Below are 22136 nucleotides of genomic sequence, written 5' to 3'. Positions count from 1 at the left end.
CTGTCCCACCACATCTCCATGAGAGATGAGTCCTGACTTTCCTTTATTCTAAGAGAAAAGACTAAACAAGAATTACCCAGTATGATAATGGCTTAAGAAACACTCTCATTATAACTTTTTTTGAATTCACTTGGCTAAACAATTCTTATTGTAGTGTGAGAGCAAAACAAGGCATTTAGCTGAGTTTTGTCCAAATTCTCCTCTCAGACAAGTGGGAGTCCAGAACACTGGAATCCTAGAAGCCTGCTCTGGGCAGAAGGTATTGGGGGACCAATATTTGGGCAATAGAGAATAGAAATAATGGAAGTCCAAGAGACAACACCCACACATGAAACCAACATTGAAAGCCATGTAGACAGTTCAACCAAAGTGCCAGTACAAAGGACTCATGCAAAGAGGCCTAGTCCAGAAGTAAAGAAACAGGTTAGAAACCAGGAATCCTAGTCCATGTTCAAGTGAAATGATTTCCACTGGAGAAGGAAAAGAGTCCTGGAGAACATCCCTAAATTGTTCATAGAGTTCCTGGGAGGTCAGCTGTGACAGGGGATAAAGCTCTCTGTGTCACCTACCAACTCCAACAGCACCCTCAATGAATGATAAATTGACTAATCATTACTGTCAGAAGACATCCAGTGATTCTTGGACTGTGTATAAAATACATTCAAAAAGTGAGTCTCATCCAACCATCTTTCTTCCAATTGCTCTCAATTCCATAAGAAGAAAGGGAACAAAACAACTGCCCTCACTCACCACACCTGGGGCCAGCTCAACTTCCTTATTTTTCAGGGATCCCATGGGTGCAGAGAGGTGTAATTGACAGAGGGGAGAATTGTATATGAAGGAAACCATTCATATTTGCCCACGGGCCATGTGTTGTTATAGAATTTTAACAAAAAAGTGGAGGGGGGGAGCTATATGACCAAGAAGGGATCAAATCTTTCAGTAGCTTGAATTAGTGGAGACCTAAGTATGAATGTAACTTCAAATGTCTAGTAACTCCTATTGCCCTTCAAAAATATCTCTGCCTGAAACTGTGTCATTAGAGATTAATTTTCTGGGTTAAAAGGATACCTTAAATATTTCTCCCAGAGTACTCTATTATAATATAGTGGTCCTTGGGAAAAGTAAGAATTCACTAGTCATTAGAACCCTAGTGGCAATTAGCTTAATAAAAGGAGATTGGGGATAGGCAGGCAGACCTGTTGGAATTCCATAGTGGATATTGTAAGGCTCTGGGCACCTGGCTGTGAAAGTGATGGTAGGGTAGGAATAGGAGACAAAGAGAATAGAAAAATGGGAAGAAACACAAGAAGTGAGAAAGACTTCACACACTTAATAATTAGAAGGTTGGGAACAAATAGGAGAAAGGACATGCCAGTGTTCTAATGTTAGCATCTTCCTCAGAGGACTGTCTGGAGGACGAACCAAAATAATGTATGTAAAACGTCTTTCATAATGCTTGACACTCACCATGTATCCAATAAGTGACAACTGTCATTATTGCTATTGTAAGTTTCATTTCCCTAAGGAGATGCCAGGGAGGTGCCAGGATACCCAGTCCTGATCTCTTAACCTCTTAACCTCATCCACTCCCACTCTTCAATCCTTATTCTACACAATCCTCCTACTACCATGTCTGCTGCCCATCTCCCATGTAAGCCCTTTTTTTCTATTTGGATGTACCATCTGGTTTCTTGGTCCTTCTTTCTTACCTATACTCCTTTTACTTTCTTGTTCAGTGTTTACATGAAACTAACTTCCTTTCTAGAATAAACCACCCTCCAGACTTTCCTCCTATATACCGTTCCCTTTATATAGAGCTCCCTAGTCTATCCTGGATTCATAGGCAGAGCCTATGAAAGAAATTCATACTTTTACTAAACCTGAATGTCAGACCTGATGCTGCTCTTGGTCACTGTGTGGCTGTGAAAAACTTATTTATTATCTCTGAGCCTCAATTTTCTTATTTCTAAAACATTTCTTACCCTTTCTATTTATTTAGTATTTGACCCACATATATTGAACAATATGCCAGGTAATAAGTACACTGTAGTGAATGAAAAATAGGAATGGTCTTTCTCTCCACAGAGCATATAGTCTAAGGTAGGAGGAAACAATTTCAGACGGTCAAATAATGTAAATAAATATAAAATACTAAATGACATTTAAATAAAGGTAAAATATCAACTGTGGCAGGTGGTATGAGGAAAAGATGTTGGGCATATAACAGAAGGATTTTTCATAATTGTGGGATCAGGGAATATTGACTCCCTGAAGAAGTGAAGCTTGAGTGAGGGCTTGAAGAACTAGTGTGAGTAAACTAGAGAAAAAGAAGAAAAAAATTGTCCTAGAAAAATGTAACAACATTTTAAAAGGTTCTTTATTTATGTGGCATATTGATAAAATTTGGTAATGGATTATATAGAAAGTTGGAGGAAATCAACTGATAATGGCCTCCTTGCTTCCTAGAGGATGAATGGTAGCCATATACTATGTGACTGTCAAAAACCTAAACCCTTCTTAAAGGGTCTAAGAATTTACCCTACTGGAAACTAACAAATTAATCTACTACAATTTTATGGATGCTGACAGGAGACATGAGACTCCTGAGTCAGAGAAAAAGGACTTTCTTCTCATGGCGGTAGACAGTTTCATGTTTGCACCAGTTGACCTTGCCTCTAAATCCCATGGAGGTGTATGGAATGCCCCAGGTGGGTGATGAGAACACATTGGTTCATGTCACAGCTGAGGACCTCCAAGCTTAGGAAATGCAAATCCTTTTTAATAGGTTGACACAAATCTACCCTTTGCCCTAGGAAGAGACATTATCTTTATTTTACTGGACAACAAGCAAAACTGCTCTTTGTTCCAGAGGTTGGCACTTACTAAAGAAATATCTTTAATAAGACAGTCCACAAAAAAAAAAAAAAAAAGACTGTAAGTGACCCTGCTCACAAGATGTGCAAAAACACAAGAGACCCAGAGGGAATTATCTTCCTACAGTGGTAAACCCTGGAAAAGAACCTAGAGATTTTATGGCTATTCTGAGGTTTTCTATGAGGATCAAACAATACAGTGTAGGCTAAACTGAGTGCAGAACTACAAAGAAAGAAGCACTAGTAACCATGCCACTCCCTTTCCTAAGTGAAGTAACCCTATGTGCTTCATTTGAAGCTTTGCAATCAACAAGAAGGAAAGGAAAACAGGAAGGAAACTAACATTTGGGAGTAAGAGAATTAGGAGGTATTTCCCACATGCTAGGTGAATGCTAACACACAGTATCTTGTTTAGTTTTCACAATTACATTATAAAGTTTTATCTTTACTAGATATATGAGGAATTGAGCTTTGGAGAGGTTAAAAAAATTTTTCAGGGCCACTCAATTGGTAAATGGTGCACAATAGCCATTCAATCCCAGGTCTTGGCTATTCTGTCATATTATAGTTGATTTTCACGTAAACTTTATAGGACTGGATTATCACCTTCATCTTCGCAAAAGGAAACTGAGAGATTGAGATGTTGAATAAGCTTGACTTTACATTCAGTGAGGTGCAGAGATATGGCAGGCCCGCTTCTTGAGTCCTACCAATTAAAATGCCAGTAAGCAAAGAAGGGTGGTCATGGCAGGGGCTGCCTGGCCTCAGTCAATAAAGGCAAAATTGGCATCTGGATTGGTTCTTTATAGACTACTTTTTAATCTATAATAGTACTGAGTAAGTTTTAAGTGAGTCTACTTGAAATGATGCCTTCACTGATACTTCTTGGAAAATCGGCAGAAAAGCCTTCTTTAGAATTTTTGCTATGATAATGCATTGCAGATGCATCACATATCAAGAAGATACTAGCTAAACAAGTTATGGAATATCCACACTACAAGATGCTCTGTTAACCATATGTTAACATATGAGATACTATGTTAGCCATGTATGTATGCATGGTATGGTATCCAGAGCGATCTTTACATTTCATTTTTTATACTTTGGTACTGTTTCAATCTTTTATGAGGAGAATGCTTTTCTGTGTCACTTAAGCAATTAAATGTAAAGACAAAAAACACTTAATCATCACTTAATATATATCACTTCCAAGTGTCTTCCATGTGTACAATGTGTGTCACAAGGACACATTTCCATTCATTACCTCATGATCTACACTGAAACCAAGTGCTTGAATTTTGCATGGGCCCAAGTACCTTTTAACATTGCCCATGGAAGGACTGTCATTTAAAATATGGTTTGTACTGCTTTTGAAACACATTTAATCTTTTCTCCATTAATCTGCTTTCCCTAAACCTTTCCCTAATTCTTCTCAAGGATTTCCCACCTGCTGTGCGGGATATACAACAGAGGGAGTCTAATCATGTTTGGAATTATTTTTATCAATTTAATCCATATTTGGCAGTTATTTTCATTCCAAAGTCTTAGACATTTTAGGCTATATGCTGATCAATTTCTCAGTGTCATGTGACATTGGCAACAGATAAGATAATAAATGGATAATTATCTTCTGAAAAATATGTTAGCTCTTCACATAGGCTAAGCTAAGCTTAGATCTATCCACTGAATATGTTTTCAAACTTCCAGTTGTGGAGATTCTCTACAACCAAAATAATATCTTTTCACCAGGATACATACAGGCTGCATACCTTTTGAAGTCTTTTTCATGCAGGCTTAGAGGTTCGTTTTTTGCTGGTTTATGGGCTACTTTTTGATGCAAAACCCAGTCTAAGACTTTAAATAGAGTGGGAAGGTCAGGTGGATCAACATTTGAGACTCCACCTCCTCACATTTGGCTAGGATTCTCTTTTGTCCTTGAAGGAACTGAAAGTCAGTTTCTCCTGTGGTGGTCACCCCGCGTTAGCTGCAGATGCTCTTCCTCCCAACTTTGCATTCTATTTGTGGCATGCCCCTCCCTATCTTTTCATTGTCACAGAACCAGCAGCCTTTGGGAATGTGTGGGCAAAGCAATGAGACTGGCATCAGAGAACACAGCCACTGGGCACCAGGTGGGCCCAGAGCTGCAGGGAGACAAGGCAGGCACCATTGGATGCACTGTTTGATTTTGTTTGTTTGTTTGTTTTTCTTTTGTCTGGAGTGGAAACCCATGAAATGCCTGGTAGCTCTGATAGGAAGGTCTGTGTTTCGAGCTATTATAGCGTTCATTTCCAATATATAGAACTTCATAAAATGGAAATTACATCAAATAACATTGTTCTAAGGCTGTCATAAAATGCTGAAATCCTTTACATAAGTGAAATCTCACCAGATTGCAGTATTTAGTTTCTTTCTGTATCCAAGGCTTTACAGGTTTGACCGTGGCTCTGCTACTTACCAGCTTGTGTGACAAATAATTTAACACCCCCAAAACCTTACGTTTTTCAAAGATATGCACTGGACTTCCCTCATGAAATTGTCTTGGAGAATTACATGCAGTAAAAGTAATCAACCTTGAACCCACCATACCTCTGGACTTCTCATCACGTGAAATAATTATGTCATTACTGTTTAGAGCACATTACCTGGGGATTCTTCTGCTCACAATCAAGAGCATCATGATCAGTGTGCCATATTTGATTTTACTGCTTCCAGCCCCTTGCCTTATACTTGAACAGCTGCTTCTTTGTCCCCAGAATTCTCCTTTGCAACAGTGGCCATCCATGGGTCCCTGTTCTACTTCCCCTCTATCTTGAGTGTAAAACATCTAGCATAATCTGGGACCTTTTTCTCTTCTTTTCTTTGTTAGAATTTTACTTTAATCACCTGGTGCGTGCATCATGACAAGTGCAGTCCTTAATCACCTTCGCCTATTTTGCACATTTCCCCGACTCCCCCTTTCTCTGATAACCATCAGTTTGTTCTCTGGATTCAAGAGTCTGTTTTGTGGCTTCTCTCTCTCTCATGTTTTCCTCTTTGCTCATTTGTTTTGTTTCTTAAATTCCACATATAAGTAAAATTATATGATACTGCCTTTCTCTGACTAACTTATTTCATTTACCATTATACTTTCTAGCACCATCCACATCACTGCAAATGGCGAGATATTGTTCTTTTTATGGCTGAGAAATACTCCATTGTGTACATAGCCACTTCTTTATTTGTTCATCAATTGATGGATACTCGGGCTGTGTCCATATTTTGACTATTGTTAAAAATACTGCTATAGGGTGCCTGGGTGGCTCAGTGGGTTAACGCCGCTGCCTTCGGCTCAGGTCATGGTCTCAGGGTCCTGGGATTGAGTCCCACATCGGGCTCTCTGCTCAGCAGGGAACCTGCTTCTCTCTCTCTCTCTCTCTCTGCCTGTCTCTCCATCTACTTGTGATCTCTCTCTGTCAAATAAATAAATAAAATCTTTTTAAAAAAATACTGCTATAAACATAGGAGGGCATGTATCCCTTTAAATTAGTGTTTTCATATTCTTTGAGTAAATCCCCAGTAGTGTGATTGCTGGATTGTAGGATAGTTCTATTTTTAACTTTTTGAGGAACTTCCACACTGATTTCCACAGTGGCTGCACCAATTTGCCACCAATAGTGCATGAAGATAACTTTTTTGCACATCCTCACCAATACCTGTGTTTGTGTGTGTGTGTGTGTGTGTGTGTGTGTTTTAATTTTAGCCATTGATATAGGTATGAGATGATATCTTATTGTAGTTTTGATTTGCTCTTTCCTGATGATAAGTGATGATGAGCACCTTTTCACAATGTCTATTGGCCATCTGTATGTCTTCTTTGGAGAAATGTCTGTTCATGTCTTCTGCCCATTTTTAAATTGGATTATTTGTTTTTCGGGTGTTGAATTTTATAAGTACTTTGTATAATCTGGAACTTTTCTTTCTAACTCTTAGATATTAAGTTCCTGAATTTTTATCCTATATTCTTTTTAATAGCTTCAAAGAGGTAAATCTTTGGCTGCTTCCTCTCAACTATTCCACTTGGAATCTGAATCCTCAGGCTGGGTCCCTACCATATGTTTGTCTCAGACCTGCCACTGGCATGAACTTTCTGTCCCATGGTTTCCTTCACAGCTGCTTCTGTTACTTTCCTGGTGAGGATTCCGTGCCTGCTACACTTCCTTTCTCTGAAAGCAGGACAAAGCCTCGAAATGCCATGTTTTACAACTTCTTTTTTTTATTTTTTTATTTTTTTATTTTCAGCATAACAGTATTCATTATTTTTGCACCACACCTAGTGCTCCATGCAATCTGTGCCCTCTATAATACCTACCACCTGGTTCCCCCAACCTCCCACCCCCCATTGCTTCAAACCCCTCAGATTGTTTTTCAGAGTCCATAGTCTCTCATGGTTCACCTCCCCTTCCAATTTCCCCAACTCCCTTCTCCTCTCTAACTCCCCATGTCCTCCATGCTGTTTGTTATGCTCTACAAATAAGTGAAACCATATGATAATTGACTCTCTCTGCTTGACTTATTTCACTCAGCATTATCTCTTCCAGTCCCATCCATGTTGCTACAAAAGTTGGGTATTCATCCTTTCTGATGGAGGCATAATACTACATAGTGTATATGGACCACATCTTCCTTATCCATTCATCCGTTGAAGGGCCTCTTGTTTCTTTCCACAGTTTGGCGACCGTGCATTGCTGCTATAAACATTGGGGTACAGATGGCCCTTCTTTTCACTACATCTGTATCTTTTGGGTAAATACCCAGTAGTGCAATTGCAAGGTCATAGGGAAGCTCTATTTTTAATTTCTTGAGGAATCTTCACATTGTTCTCCAAAGAGGCTGCACCAACTTGCATTCCCACCAACAGTGTAAGAGGGTTCCCCTTTCTCCACATCCCCTCCAACACATGTTGTTTCCTGTCTTGCTAATTTTGGTCATTCTAACTGGTGTAAGGTGATATCTCAATGTGGTTTTAATTTGAATCTCCCTGATGGCTAGTGATGATGAACATTTTTTCATGTGTCTGATAGCCATTTGTATGTCTTCATTGGAGAAGTTCTGCCTGAGATGGACACTCCCAGGGAAAAATTTAATAAATGATTATTTTATTTTAAACCTATTATTTAAACCCATTTTATTAGGTTTCTTTTTCCAATTATATATTAATATAATAATATTGAGATATATGAAACACCTAGACTTCGATTTTCTCAGGTTTCTAAGCTGTTGAATTTCTCCATTTTGTTGAATTTCTTCAAAACTCCCACTCCTTTCTTATCAATACCTCATTCATCTGGATATTGTGTGAAATAATCTATCTGATCCTGATGTGCCTGCTCTAAACCACTATATTTGCTTGGAGCAAGACTAGGTTTCCTGACTATTGACTAGATGAGTACATTTCTCTTGCCTAATGTGGTTGCTACTAGCCATGTGTGATTTTTAAATTTAAATTCACTACGACTAAATGTAATTTAAAATTCAGTTCTTCAGTAGCACCTGGGTGGTTCAGTCAGTTAAGTATCTGACTCTTGATTTCAGCTCAGGTCATGATCTCAGGGTTGTAAGTTGGAGCCCTGTGTTTGGTTCTGCCTGGGCATGGAGCCTGCTTGAGATTCTCTCTCCACCCCCATCCTCTGCCTTTCTCCCACTCTCTCTAAAAAAGTAAAAAAAAAAAAAAATAAAATAAAATAAAATTCAGTTCTTCAGTCATGTTAGTCACTTTATAAATGCTCAGTAGCCACATGTGGCTATGGACCACCATATTGGCTAGTACAGTTTATAAAATATCATTGTTATCACAGAGAGTTCTATTATACAGTACTGCTTTGGGTTATAAAGTCAAATTTTAAAAGCTGAGTATCAATATTCCAATTATGGAATGGATATGAGCTTAAATATTGTGATTGATTGACTCTCAGGTTCATACCTCTTGTCTACCACTTAACTAACCACATGACCCTGGGCAAATTAGTTTACTTCCTTGAAATTCAGTTATTCCAGATCTATAAAATGGTAATAAAATGTATCACTTACTTCCCTGAGCTATTGTATGTGAAAGTGCTTTGTAACTGAAAAAAGTAACACTGAGTTTTGTTGGGGATTGCAGGTTGGGAATGCTAGTGATCACCAAGTGTTTATTGGCAATTGTCAAAATGGAAAGTATTTTAGGGCTGACCTTCACAATAGGTAGGAAGAGAAACATGGTGACCACAACTCCACCAGCCCTTAGGATTGGTCACATGCTGTTTTTGACAGGTATATCAAACTCTCCTCACAGCCCCAGGGCACCCAGGAACATACACTGATTGATTGGCTGTGTTTGACACATTTTGTCCAGGGTCACAGCCGTTAAGGACAATTCCTACCCACTGTTTCACCAGTGAGGATCTGAGTAACACAAGGGGACCCTGGTTCCACTTCGTGGCTGTCATTAACCTTTTTTTTTTTTAAAAAGATTTTATTTATTTATTTGCCAGAGACAGAGGGAGAGAGAACAAGCGAGCACAGGCAGACAAAGAGGCAGGCAGAGGCAGAGGGAGAAGCAGGCTCCCTGCCAAGCAAGGAGCCCGATGTGGGACTTGATCCCAGGACCCTGGGATCATGACCTGAGCTGAAGGCAGCTGCTTAACCAACTGAGCCACCCAGGCGTCCCTGTCATTAACACTTTTTAAGACCAAGTGCAGAGATTCCATTCTGCTTTATGATGCAAGTGCAGAGGTCTACAACTCACCCTATGATAATGCTGTTATATAGCATTACTGAGATGACTCTTAAATAATCTCATCATAAACAATGTGTAAGCCATTTGCAAAGTCCCACATTTTAAGCCATTTTTCCCATAGAAAAGGACATTAGAAACTCAGCCCCATTTCATTATCCATTTGAATAACCTTTTCAATTTTGAGCTTGCTGCCTAACCATGAAGGCTGAATTATGACTAGATTCTCCCTCTTTCTCGCTCACTTGCTCTCTCTTTCTCTTTCCTTGCCTAGTGGGAGCACTAAATAGATAAATAAAAATCACTGCAGATTAATTGTAGGTGCTGTGAGCTAGAAGCCAAACTGGGCTGATCTGCAGCCTCTGAGCTTGGTCTGTCTGGGTCTTTTTTTTTTTTTTTGCTCATCATTATAGAGGATTCAATTATAATCTTTCTCCATAAGCACAGTAGAGGTTTGCATACACCAGCCCTGGGGCATTATTCATCATAATGCATTTTGAGAGTGAAAGAAAAAGAAGGAGATGTCTCTGGTTTCCCCTAAAGCTGTATTTTTCATTTGGAGACTTGGTCAAATTTTAGTATTTTTATCCTTTCCCTAAGTCCCTTTCTCAAACATAAGCTATTCTGAGTGACCTCATGAAAATGCTAGAGGATGCTAGAATACAGAGACAGGGCTTGTTGGCATTTGCTGAGGAGGGGTCCTTCAAAAAAAAAGAAGAAAGAGAGAAAGAGACAAAGGAGCAGAAAGAAATTTAAGCTTGGAAGTTTGTCCCTTTCCATGCAGGCTTTCGGGACTAGGGATAATCTTGGGGAAGATTTCTACTGAAGGAGAGTCAACCAGATCTGTAAGAGTCTGCCGTGTGCGGTGCCCACAGCCTCTCCTGATAATGACAGCTATCACTGAATCCTTCCTCTGGGCCAGGCACTATTCTGAGTGCTCAAAAGGCATTAACCCATTTAAATCTATAGAACTCCTTTGAGGAATATAGCATAATTATTCTCATTTTGCAGAGACAAATGTAGAGAATTTTTTTTCTTTCGAAAAGTTAGTTCACAGAACCAGTAAGTGGCAGGAATGGGACTCAAAATCTAGATAGCCAGAGCCTCTATTTTTAGCCTTTTATATACACAAATAGTTTCATTTAAAAATAAGGAAGCAATACTCGAAACTACTATAGTCCTCACATAGTCAAGTGGTTGTGGCTGCTGCATAACTATTTTCTTCCACTAATCATTGTGTATTGCATTCAGCAAATGTGTTGGCTGGTGTGGTTCCTTGCCTGGTGGAGTGACCCAAACCTTTGTACCTGAGGGGTGTTGACCATAAGCAGTCCTCTCTATACTGGGTTCTTGCAGTTTGATCATAGGACTGGGAAGTATTAAGAGGCTCCGGAAAATTTCTTGCATTCCAAACTTATTCCTCCTTTACCTCAGGCAGTAGCAAACCAGTATCCCTCACCCCCAGAAATCAGGATCAGTCGCCCCAGTTAGTACGAAAAAAACCCAAAACCTCTTTTTTGCCTGTTCATTCAGTGGCTTGAGGTTCCCAAAATAGCTAGGTAACAGCTTCAGCTTCCATTTTCAGAGGACTATTGCTGTGTCCCATGGTGGAAGCATTCCTCCTTTGGAAAGTGTGACCTCTAGCAGAGCATATCCGACATTTGTGGGGATTGATGAAAAAATATTTCTAGCAGGTCACTAGTGAGAGGAGTCTCTGCATTTTCATTTCTGATCACAGTGCCATGAAACCCATCTATGGAAAAAACAGCACCACATATCAGTTGCTGATTTAGAGCACATACTGCCTCCTGGAAGATACTGGAAGACAGTGTCCCAAACCGACAAGGTCTTGTTAACCTCCATAATGCATGTCTACCAATGTCTGTGAGCCGGAAAAACCAGGCCACCATTCTATCAGGCCAGCCATTTTAGGGGCAGTTGGGGAACATAGTGATACCACAAACATGGGCCCACTGAAACACTGCATTTGCTCCAGAATGTGCTCCTTGGTCAGAAGCTAGGCTACTATGATAGTGAGTAGAGAATTCACCAGTCAATGGATGGTGGATTTGCCAGAAATATTGCAGGTATGGGAAGCAAATCTGTATTCAGAGTTAAGTGTCTATTCCAGTGAGAATAAAGCTCTGCTCCTTCCATGGTGGAAGGGTTCCAGTGAAAACAACCTGCCACCAGGTAGCTGGACGATACCCCTCGGGAATGATGCCATATCAGGGGCTCAGCAGGTTGTTGGCAGATTAAGCATTCTGTAGGGGTAGGAGCCAGTTTGGACTTCATGAATAGAGCTCTGTGTGACTGAGCCCATGCTTAACCTCTGTCTTTGTCACCATGGCTACTTTGTAAGTCCATTGGGCAAGGATGGAGATGGCTGAGGAAAGTGATGCCCTGATGTCCACAGGACACTTCGCCTTATCCACCTGATTAAGTTTATGATAATCCGGAGTTATTTTAAGATGTATATATCTTCTGCCTTGTTGAATGGAAATGTGGTAGGAATCACCATACCTCTATCTTTTAAGCCTTTTATGGTGTCACTGATCTCCATAATGCATTTAGAAATGTGGCTGTTCTTGAGTCACTATTTTGGTAGATAGAGGCAGTTTCAGATAGCTTCTATTTGGCCATTACTACCATATCTCTCACTTAATGGGTCAATGAGCCAACATGGAATTTCTCCCAGTTTCTTAGTATTCTATTCTGATTATGCATTCTAGCCCTAGTTTAGTGACATCAGTTCTCACTCTCATTAATGGCCTTTAGAGAACAGACACTACAAATCTCTTACAGTAGGCTGAAACCACCTAACCTTGCAAATATATTTTTCACAGCTTTAATAAATAGAGTGCATTTATAATTCTGCTGTGGATATGATGAGGGAGTGGGTGAGCAGGTCTTACCTTACATGATAAACCCACTCTGGCATTCTAGTCTCTCTAAAACTTCAGATACTTTCCTCTACAACATACTAAGGAAGTTCTGGCATTCCAACTTCATTTAGCATTGGCTACCTTCACATCCATTTAACCAACGAAGCATATTGTTCAAGCCATTCACAACCACCCCAACTCTGCACCTTTACAACTCAGGATTTACATCTAGATACCTTGCTTAACTCAGCCTATTCATGGCCCCAGTAGAACTGAAGGACAAAAAGAATTTTCTAGGAACCTAAAAAGGTGTGTACAAAGATGTGGGCTGCTACGTAAAAAACGAATAAATAAGAAACAACAACAAAAAACAAACAAACATACAAAAAACCTTCTTTGCAAGTATTCAGAGAGCTAGAATGTTGGATGTAAAGCATAAAGAGTTCACCAGAAAGCTTGGGATATAAAGCATAAAGATCTCACCAGGAATTCTAGGCCTTACTGAAAGGAAATTCCTGGTTTTGCTCTTAAAATATTTAAAGCTGGTGGTAAACTGACTCTTACTAATGTTGCATCAAATTATAGACCCATATAAACTACATAAGAGATTAAATAAGATCCCTCAACTAGTGGTCTCACAGGAAGGGAGACGTGCTCTTTTCTGAGAGTAAATATTGTTTAATTAAGTCTCTACTGGATTTTTTAATATACAATATCTGGCATATGATAATAATAATAAAGATGCTGGCAAAGAAGCAACAAAGTGTGAGGTAGGATGAAAAAAGGAAATGGTCAATAAGAGCATTGCTAGAGGTGGTCAAAATGTTGGAATTCTCAGCAAGGGCAATAAAATAACTACAATAAATATGTTAAAGGATCTAGTGGAAAAGGAGGACAATATATATTAACAGTTGAGAAGTCTTTGCAGAAACATGAAAACCAAAAGAAACAACAGGGAAAGGGAAAAAAAAAAAACCATGATACAAGAAAAGAAGACTTTATTCAAAAGTGTTTATAACCACTAGAAAATCAGAAGTAGTAATTAGTAAACTTGAAGAGGAGTCAGGAGAAATTAACCAAACTGAAATGTAAAGAAAAAAAAAAAGAATGAAAGAAAAAGAAATAAAGCAAATGAGAACTAAGAAACAATATCAAATGATCTATACATTTGTATCTGAGATTCTAGAAGTAAATGAGATAGAGGAAGAAGATAGAAAACTATTTAAAGGGACAATGGCTGAAGGGCTAAATTGTCCCAAATTGATGGAAAATACCAATGCTTTATAAACCACATGCAAGAGAGAGACAATTACACCAAACCTAAACATATCATACTCAAACTGATATGTGCTAACATTAAAAAGAGAATCTTTAATTGGAAACACACACAGACACACACAACACATTATATCCCAAGAGCAATGATAAAAATTATGACTGACAGAGGACAGAAAACAATGGAAAAACATCTTTGAAAGTGCTAAAAGGGGACAAAATCTGTCAGACTAGAATCTCCTATTCTGTGAATAATACATCCTTTAAAACCAAAGACAAAATAAAGATTTTTAAATATACAAAAGATGAGAGAATTAACTACCACATACCTACATTACAAGAAGTACTAAAATAAGTTCATCAAGCTAAATAGGAAATTATGCCATATAGAATTTCAGATCTATAGGAAGGAATGAAAAACATCATAGGGAGTAAATATAAAATTTTTATTTATATTATTTATATTCATATGTGTATTTTCATATCTTTAAAAGGCTATTGACATTTAAGCAAAAATGACAGCAGTGCCTTGTGACATTCATAGCATATGAAGAAAGTAAAATATATGATGAGAAGTAAAGGATAGTGAGACTGTAACATAAATTATACTATATTAACAGTCTTACATTGTTTGGAAAGAAGTGTAATATTTAAAGGTACACTGTTATGAATTAAAGATGCAAAAAAAAGATGCATGTTGAATCTCTAGAGAAGCAACTAAAAAAAAAAAAAACCACAAGGAGATAAATCTAAAAAATGAATAAAGTAGATAAAATGGAATACTTAGAATTATTCCATTTACCCAAAGTAGGCAAGAAAGATACAACAGAGTGAAAAAGGAACAGAAGAGACAAACAGAAAACACATTCTAAATTTTATTTATTTGAGAGAGACAGTGAGAGAGAGTATGAGCGAGAAGGTCAGACAGAGAAGCAGACTCCCCATGGAGCTGGGAGCCCGATGTGGGACTCGATCCCAGAACTCCGGGACCATGACCTGAGCCGAAGGCAGTCGTCCAGTCAACTGAGCCACCCAAGCATCCCCAGAAAACACATTCTAAGATGACAGGCTTACTTACCCTATCAGCAATTACATGAAATATAAAAATACTAAACACTTCCATTAAAAGGTAGAGACTGTCGTACTAAATTAAAACACGAGAGCCAAATATATGTCCTCAAAAGAAACATATCTTAAAATCAAACAAAAGAAAAATAAAAATAAAATTATCAAAAATAACTTGGGTAAGTACTAAGCATCAAAAAGCTTTAGCAGTTACATTAATATAAGGCAAATAAAATAAAAAGTATTATTATAGTTAAAGAGAGACATAATCATAAAAGGATAAATTCATCAAGAAGATGTAATAATCTTTCATGTGTTGATCCCTAATAACTGTGTTTCAAAATACCTGAAGCAAAAATTTTACTACTAAACAGAGAAATCAATTCTCTTTTACAGTTGGAAATTTTAATAGGACTTTATCAGTAATTAATAAAATAAGTACCCAAATAAGTAAGTCCATAGAAGATTTGATAATATAAAACATCCAACTCACCTAGTTGACAATATAGAATAACATATACAACAACTGTGTAGTACATATTCTTTTCAAAGGTTGGTCTATAAAATAAGTTTCAATATATTTCAAAGGTTATAAATCATACTATGTTTTCTGAACATTGGAATATTAAAAGTCAGCAATAACAAGATATATAAAATTTGGTAGATTTGCAAATAGAACAACACTTTTAAATGCCCTAAGGGTTAAAGAAAATAATGTAAAAGAAATTAGGATTGCAAAATGAAATATAATGAAAATATATCAAAATTCATGGCATACTGCTTAAATAGTGCTCAGAGGAAAATTATGGATTTAAGTGGATATATTAGAAGCAAATAAAGGTATAAAATCAACAACCTAAGTTTCCTCCTTAGGAACTGAATAAAGAAAAGGCAAATTAAACCAAAATAAGTAGGAGAAACTAAAAATTCCCAGAAATAAATGACATATAAATCAAATACTAGAGAAAATCAACAAAGTTAAAAACTTAGACTTGATAAATGAGTGTTCATAGTATTTTTATTCATAATAGCCAAAAATTGTAAACAATGTCAATTTTCATCAGCAAATTGTGTTATACAATGAAATATGGAATGAGCTACTGATACATGCAATAATATAGATAAATCCCAAAAACATTATGCTGAGTGATAAATTCAAAACAAAAGAGAAAATACTGTATGATTTCACTTATATGAACTTTAGAATAGGCAAAACTAATCAATCATGTTTGCCTGAACCAGGGGACGAAAAGAGATTGACTAGGAAGGAAAACAACAGAACTTTCAGGAGTGAGGAAAGTGTCAACATCAAGATTAGAGTGATGCGTTTTTCATCTATACACTTAAAGTGGTTATATTCATTTTCAACTGCTTCACTGAAGTAGAAATGTCACATAGTTCTCCCTTTGTAAATTTACAGTTTGATAATTTTTAGTAAAGTGAACTGCAGTGCAACCATCATCACAATACAACTTTAGAAGAATTCCATTGCTGTAAAAGAAGACCCTTTTCTTTTTGAAGTTCTTCCCCATTTATATACCCAGCCCTCATGTATTACTGGTCAGGTTTTTATTTCTACAGTTTTGCCTTTTCTTTAAATTTCCTATCAGTGCAGTCATAAAATACATAGTCTTTTATATCTGACTTCTTTTAGTCAGCATGTTTTTGAGGTTCATCCATGTTTTTGTGTGTATTAATAGTGTCTACCTTTTTACTGCTCAGTAGTATTCTATTACATGAACACTACATTTTATTTATCTTTCCATCTAATGACTGACATTTGAAATATTTCCACATGTTGGCTAGGTCTAATAAGCTGCTGTTAATATTTGCTGTTAATATTTGTAAGTCTTTATGTTGACATGTACTTTCTCTTGGGTAGATAGGAGTGGAATTGGTGATCATAGAATGAGTGCACATTTAACTGCAATTTGTAAGTTTCTTAAGACATTTTTAAAAGCTGCTTTTGGGGGTGCCTACATAGCTCAGTTGGTTGAGCATCTGCCTTTGGCTTGGGTTGTGATCCCAGGGTCCTGGGATTGAGCTCCTTGTTGGGCTCCCTGCTCAATGGGGATCCTGCTTCTCTCTCTCCCTCTGCCCCATCCCACTCATGCTCTCTCTTTCTCTCGCTCTTAAATAAATAAACAAACAAACAAAATCTTTTTTAAAAAAGAAAAGAAACTGCTTTTTAAGAAACATAGTTGAATAGTGGAAAAAGTAGTCACTAGAAACCAGTAATCGAGGGATGCCTGGGTGGCTCATAAGCATCTGCCTTTGTCTCAGGTCATAATCTCAGGGTCCTGGCTTGGAGCCCCATGTCCGATTCCTTACTCAGCAGGGAGTCTGCTTTTCCCTCTCCCTCTGCCTGCCACTCCCCACTGTTTGTGCTCTCTCTCTGTCAAGTAAATAAATAATTTTTTTTTTTAAAAAGAGAGAAGAAGCCAGTAATCCTGAACTGACATCGTGTCCCTGGTATTTAGCAGCTGAGTGACCGTGGATAAATAATTTAACCCCTCTGTTTCCTCATCTGCAAATGGGAGAAAGTAATTGTATATTTTATCAATGTTGTGAGAATTTGTTGAGATAATGTTTTTAAAGTGACTAGTAAAATACAAAGGGAAGTCTATCCATTAAACATAGCTAAGGATAGTAGTAGTAGTAGTAGTTGTTGTAGATAATGTCTCAAAAACTTTGTAATTTGGGGGATAGAGTAAGCACAAGCAAATAGTCTGCTGATCATTCTCAAACCCCCAATCAGATCAAACAACAAACAACAGGTATATGTGGTTTGAAGTATATACAGATATTTATTTTCATTCTTATTCATTCTTATTCATTTCTTATTCTAAGCTTCACTTGGCATATGGATCAGTAAACCTATCCAAATGCAGGCCTTCTTGTAATGTAGTTGACAGGAGAGAAACCAGAAGACAAGAGAGTACAAACCAGAGAAACAACAGAAGTCTTCTAATTATGGCTAGGAAAAACTTTGAGTGGCTCTTGTTATCACACAGGAGAAACTGGAATGAAGAAAAACTTTTTCTTTATCTAAATCTGTGTAATGCAAAAATTTGTCTCTGTCTAATGTGTGCCTAGGAATAGGTTGTTAGGGGCTCACGCCATTTGGAGGACTACAAGTATTCTTTAGCTTCAAGAAAATTGCCATCTTGTGAAATGAATAAGACCAACATCCAGGAAAGAGTCAAAAAGTATAGTTAGTTCCTTAGTTATATGGTCCAGATGCACTTACTATGGGAATCAGGAAGGGAAAGAGATTTACATAGGTAAGATGGAAATCATGAGGGATATAGGGTTTGAGATGGATGCAAATATTTCCTTTTCTAAGATACAGAACTTTAAGAAGGACTCAGAAAAGGAGGAAATACAGAAATTACAGAAACATGTTTGGAGAACAAAAAAGTAGATGAGATGGACAATGTGAAATGACCACTCAATTCATATAAAATGACATTTTAAGATATAAATACCAATATGGCCATTAAAATGAATTTAATGTTCATAAATCAAATAACAATGTCTTTTACATTCAACAGATTTGAGGTGAGGTATCCAAGAAATAGTCCTCTTGGAAAAGAGAAGGTAGCAAAATATCTTACTGATAGGTACAATTTATAGCATTTCACGATTATGTCCAGTTTACTGTATTGCATATCCTGATTGTATAGTAAATGCAGTGTGCCCTGTGGGGAAACTATGAAAGACATAGACACATACACACACACAAACATACAAAGGAAACTCATTTGGCCACAATCTCACTTTCCAAAGAATCTCCTTGTTAGCAAGCTCTCATTATCTTTTCACAAACGTTTTCATGTATGATTGAAATTACTGTATTAAAGTCACAGTGTGCAGTCTCACCGTGCACATTATAGTGCACTCATTCTCCCCTCAGATGAAAACCAGGTCATTTCAGATAAAGAGAAGTCCTTTAGTTACTATTGGTCACAAAGCAGTTTGGGTCAGTAGTTAATGTCCATCCCAGAGTAATAATATGAACGTCAATCTTCATTTAAAGGCAAAGTCCCTTCCCCAGATTCCTTGCCTTTCAGTTTGCCGCATGCTGGTCTGCTGCCTGCAGTGGTTAGGGGCCTTTTCTTCTTTCCTCTTTTAGCACTTCTAATTCTCCTCTGACGTGACCACTTGGTTTCTGATCATATAAAGCTGGAGTGTGAGGAGTGAGAAGGACAAGGGGACACAGGAGAATTCTTCCTTGACTGATACTGATGAGTTGTCTTCAACTCTGTCTGGTCCTGGCAAGTATTTAAGCTCATTCTTTTATGCATAGAGCATTTCTGTGGGTTCTTTGGAGATGCCCATCCCACCCCTGTTGTTGGGAATATCTCACTTATAATTCCCTTGATACAAGTGGATGCATTCTTTTGGCTATTCACATAAGATACATTTCTAAGCCTCTGAAATCTTACAGGACATATCCAGCTTGCTTTGCTGAAGTTCCCATGTGTAGACACGATCTGAGGCAACTGCTCACCAGATCTCCCTGTCATGTGGCCCTCAAATTTGACCCACCAGATACAAATCTTTTTTGTGGAAGGAGTGAAGTTACTCCCTAACCTGCAACTTCTAGTTCTCTTCTGCCAGCTACTTACTTACTCCAACGTTTTTCTTTTTAGAATTCTCAGGCATGACTCAGACACATTCCAGAGAACATAAATTAAGTTCTTTAAGTTGTCTCCTTAAAATCTCTTTCCTAGGCTTAAAACAGAGGAGGAGAGGTATCGGCCTCATAGAACACCAATAACTCTTTCTAAACAGATACTCTTTGCATCTGTAACTTAAGATTCTTTTTATGCTCTTGAGTAATTGGTATTTGTCTTTCTTTGACTGACATATTTTATTTAGCGTAATACCATCCATGTCACTGTAAATGGCAAGATTTTATTCTTTTTGATGGTTGAGTAATATTCCATTATATATATTATCCATTGATGGACATTTGGTCTCTGTTCATAGCTTGGCTATTGATAATGCTGCTCTAAATATCAGGATTCAGGTATCTCTCTGAATCTGTATTTTTTATCCTTTGGGTAAATACGTTGTAGTGCAATTGCTGGATTGTAGCTTAGTTCTATTTTTAAAATTTTGAGGAAACTCCATACTGTTCTCCAGAGTGGCTGCACCAGTTTGCATTCCCACCAAGAGTATAAGAGTGTTCCCCTTTCTCTACATCTTTGCCAACACCTGTTGCTTCTTGTGTTGTTAATTTTAGTCATCCTGACAGGTGGGAGATAGTAATGATTATGCTTTTAGGATTTATATTTCCCTGATGATAAGTGAAATTGAGCATCTTTTCAGGTGTCTGTTAGCTATCTGGATGTCTTTTTTAGAAGTGTCTATTTTTGTCTTTTGCCCATTTTTTAAGGGTTATTTGTTTTGGGGGGTGTTGAGTTTGGTAATTTCTTTGTGGATTTTGGACACTGACCCCTTTATCGCCTTTGTCATTTGGAAATATCTTCTGCCATTCTGTAGGCTGCCTGTGATCAGAAATTTCTATAGGTACAGGGTGGCAAGGGCTGTCCAAGAAAATGGCACCAATTTGTAGAACTCCCATGGATGAGAAGCCAAGAGAAAGTTCCAAGGGAGAGAGAATCTAGGAGAGAAGCATGTGGCAGAGAGCCATTCCAGAAGCCACATAGGACAGAGACAGAAAAATCCCAGCCCCCTCTTTATTTCAGGGACTGAATACCTTGGTGGTGAGCCACATGAAGAGAATGTGGAAGTATTGTTAGACAGTTGAGTTCAGCCTTTGACAGAATGGAATGATGGGCCCTGTATTTGGAAAGAAAAGAAGAGTCTCTGGCATTGTCATTTACCAGTAGACTTCTGCCAGTCTTGGTGCCAAATGAGGTTGAGGAGGTCATCCATGAGGGAGACGACACCCTGACTTGCCTCTAACTTCTTCAAAGAACCGTAGAGCATCATTGCTATTATAGAGAACTCCACACAGGCAACTGGTTTATCCTCTAAAACAGAGCTTCTCAGACTGTAATATGCATATAAACTGCCTCGGGTGCTTGTTAAAATACAGATTCTGACTCATTGCATCTGGGGCAGGGCCCTAGATTCTCATTTTTATCCATATTCCACTGATGCCAGTATTGCAGGTCAGTTGATCAGTCTTTGAAAAGCAGGGCTCCAGAGGATGTATTCAGGAGATGACACTAAATTGGCTTAATGTTAAGTGGACTGGAGGTGTTTAAAAAAGTGAGGAACACCTGGAACTAACTGAACAGGCATTAAAAGCACATGGGAAAGAAAATATAGTAGCTGGAATTAGCAAACTATAACCTGTCACCTGTTTTTGTAAATAAAATTTTTTTGGAACACATGCCTATTCATTTGCTCTGTGTAAAAAGTTTACTGGGAACAGAGATCTCATGGTCTGCTCTTGGGCCTGTTGTAGAAAAAGTTTATTGACCCCTGAGCTAGAGACATATGCTTCACTCCCTTGTATCATCAGATACTCTTAAAAGAAAGAGGCTTGTGGGACGCTTGAGTGGCTCAGTGGGTTTAAGCCTCTGCCTTCGGCTCAGGTCATGATCCCAGGATCCTGGGATCCTGCTATCCCACATGGAGCTCTCTGCTGAGCAGAGAGCCTGCTTCCTCCTCTCTCTCTGCCTGCTTCTCTGCCTATTGTGATCTCTGTCTGTCAAATAAATAAATAAAAATCTTTTTTTTTTTAGGATTTTCTTTATTCATTTGACAGACAGAGATCACAAGTAGGCAGAGAGGCAGGCAGAGAGAGGGGGGGAAGCAGGCTCCCTGCTGAGCAGAGAACCCGATTCGGGGCTCGATTCCAGGACCCTGAGACCGTGACCTGAGCCAAAGGCAGAGGCTTAACACTGAGCCACCCAGGCACCCCAATAAATAAAAATCTTAAAAAAAAAGAAAAGAAAGAAAGAGTCTTGTTTGCTTCCTCATTAATGTTCAGTCCTACAACATGCAAGAATTAGAAAGTCTCAGAAGTAGAACCAGAGCTGAAGGTGATGAATAGAGTATGCATTTTGAAAATCATCACTGTGTTTACTGTGTGCCCAGTCCAAGCTAGGTTCTGTTAGAAGTGTATGAAAAGTCAGAGCAATGTCTGTTTTAGGAAGTTTAACATCTGGTTGAAGGACTTTCTCTTTCCCTTTATGGATTTTCTATAGATCCTTTTTCTGAAGTTCAGGCATACCAAGCAATTTGACCAAATGGCCAATCCCCAGGTACTCATGAGAAAACAATTCCTCCATTATTTTACCA

Source organism: Mustela putorius, unplaced genomic scaffold (genome assembly GCF_011764305.1).
Source record: "Mustela putorius furo isolate JIRA1106 unplaced genomic scaffold, ASM1176430v1.1 tig00003896_pilon_pilon_pilon, whole genome shotgun sequence".
Classification (NCBI taxonomy): domain Eukaryota; kingdom Metazoa; phylum Chordata; class Mammalia; order Carnivora; family Mustelidae; genus Mustela; species Mustela putorius.
The sequence above is the reverse complement of the archived record's forward strand: the minus strand, read 5'-3'. Positions refer to the sequence as shown.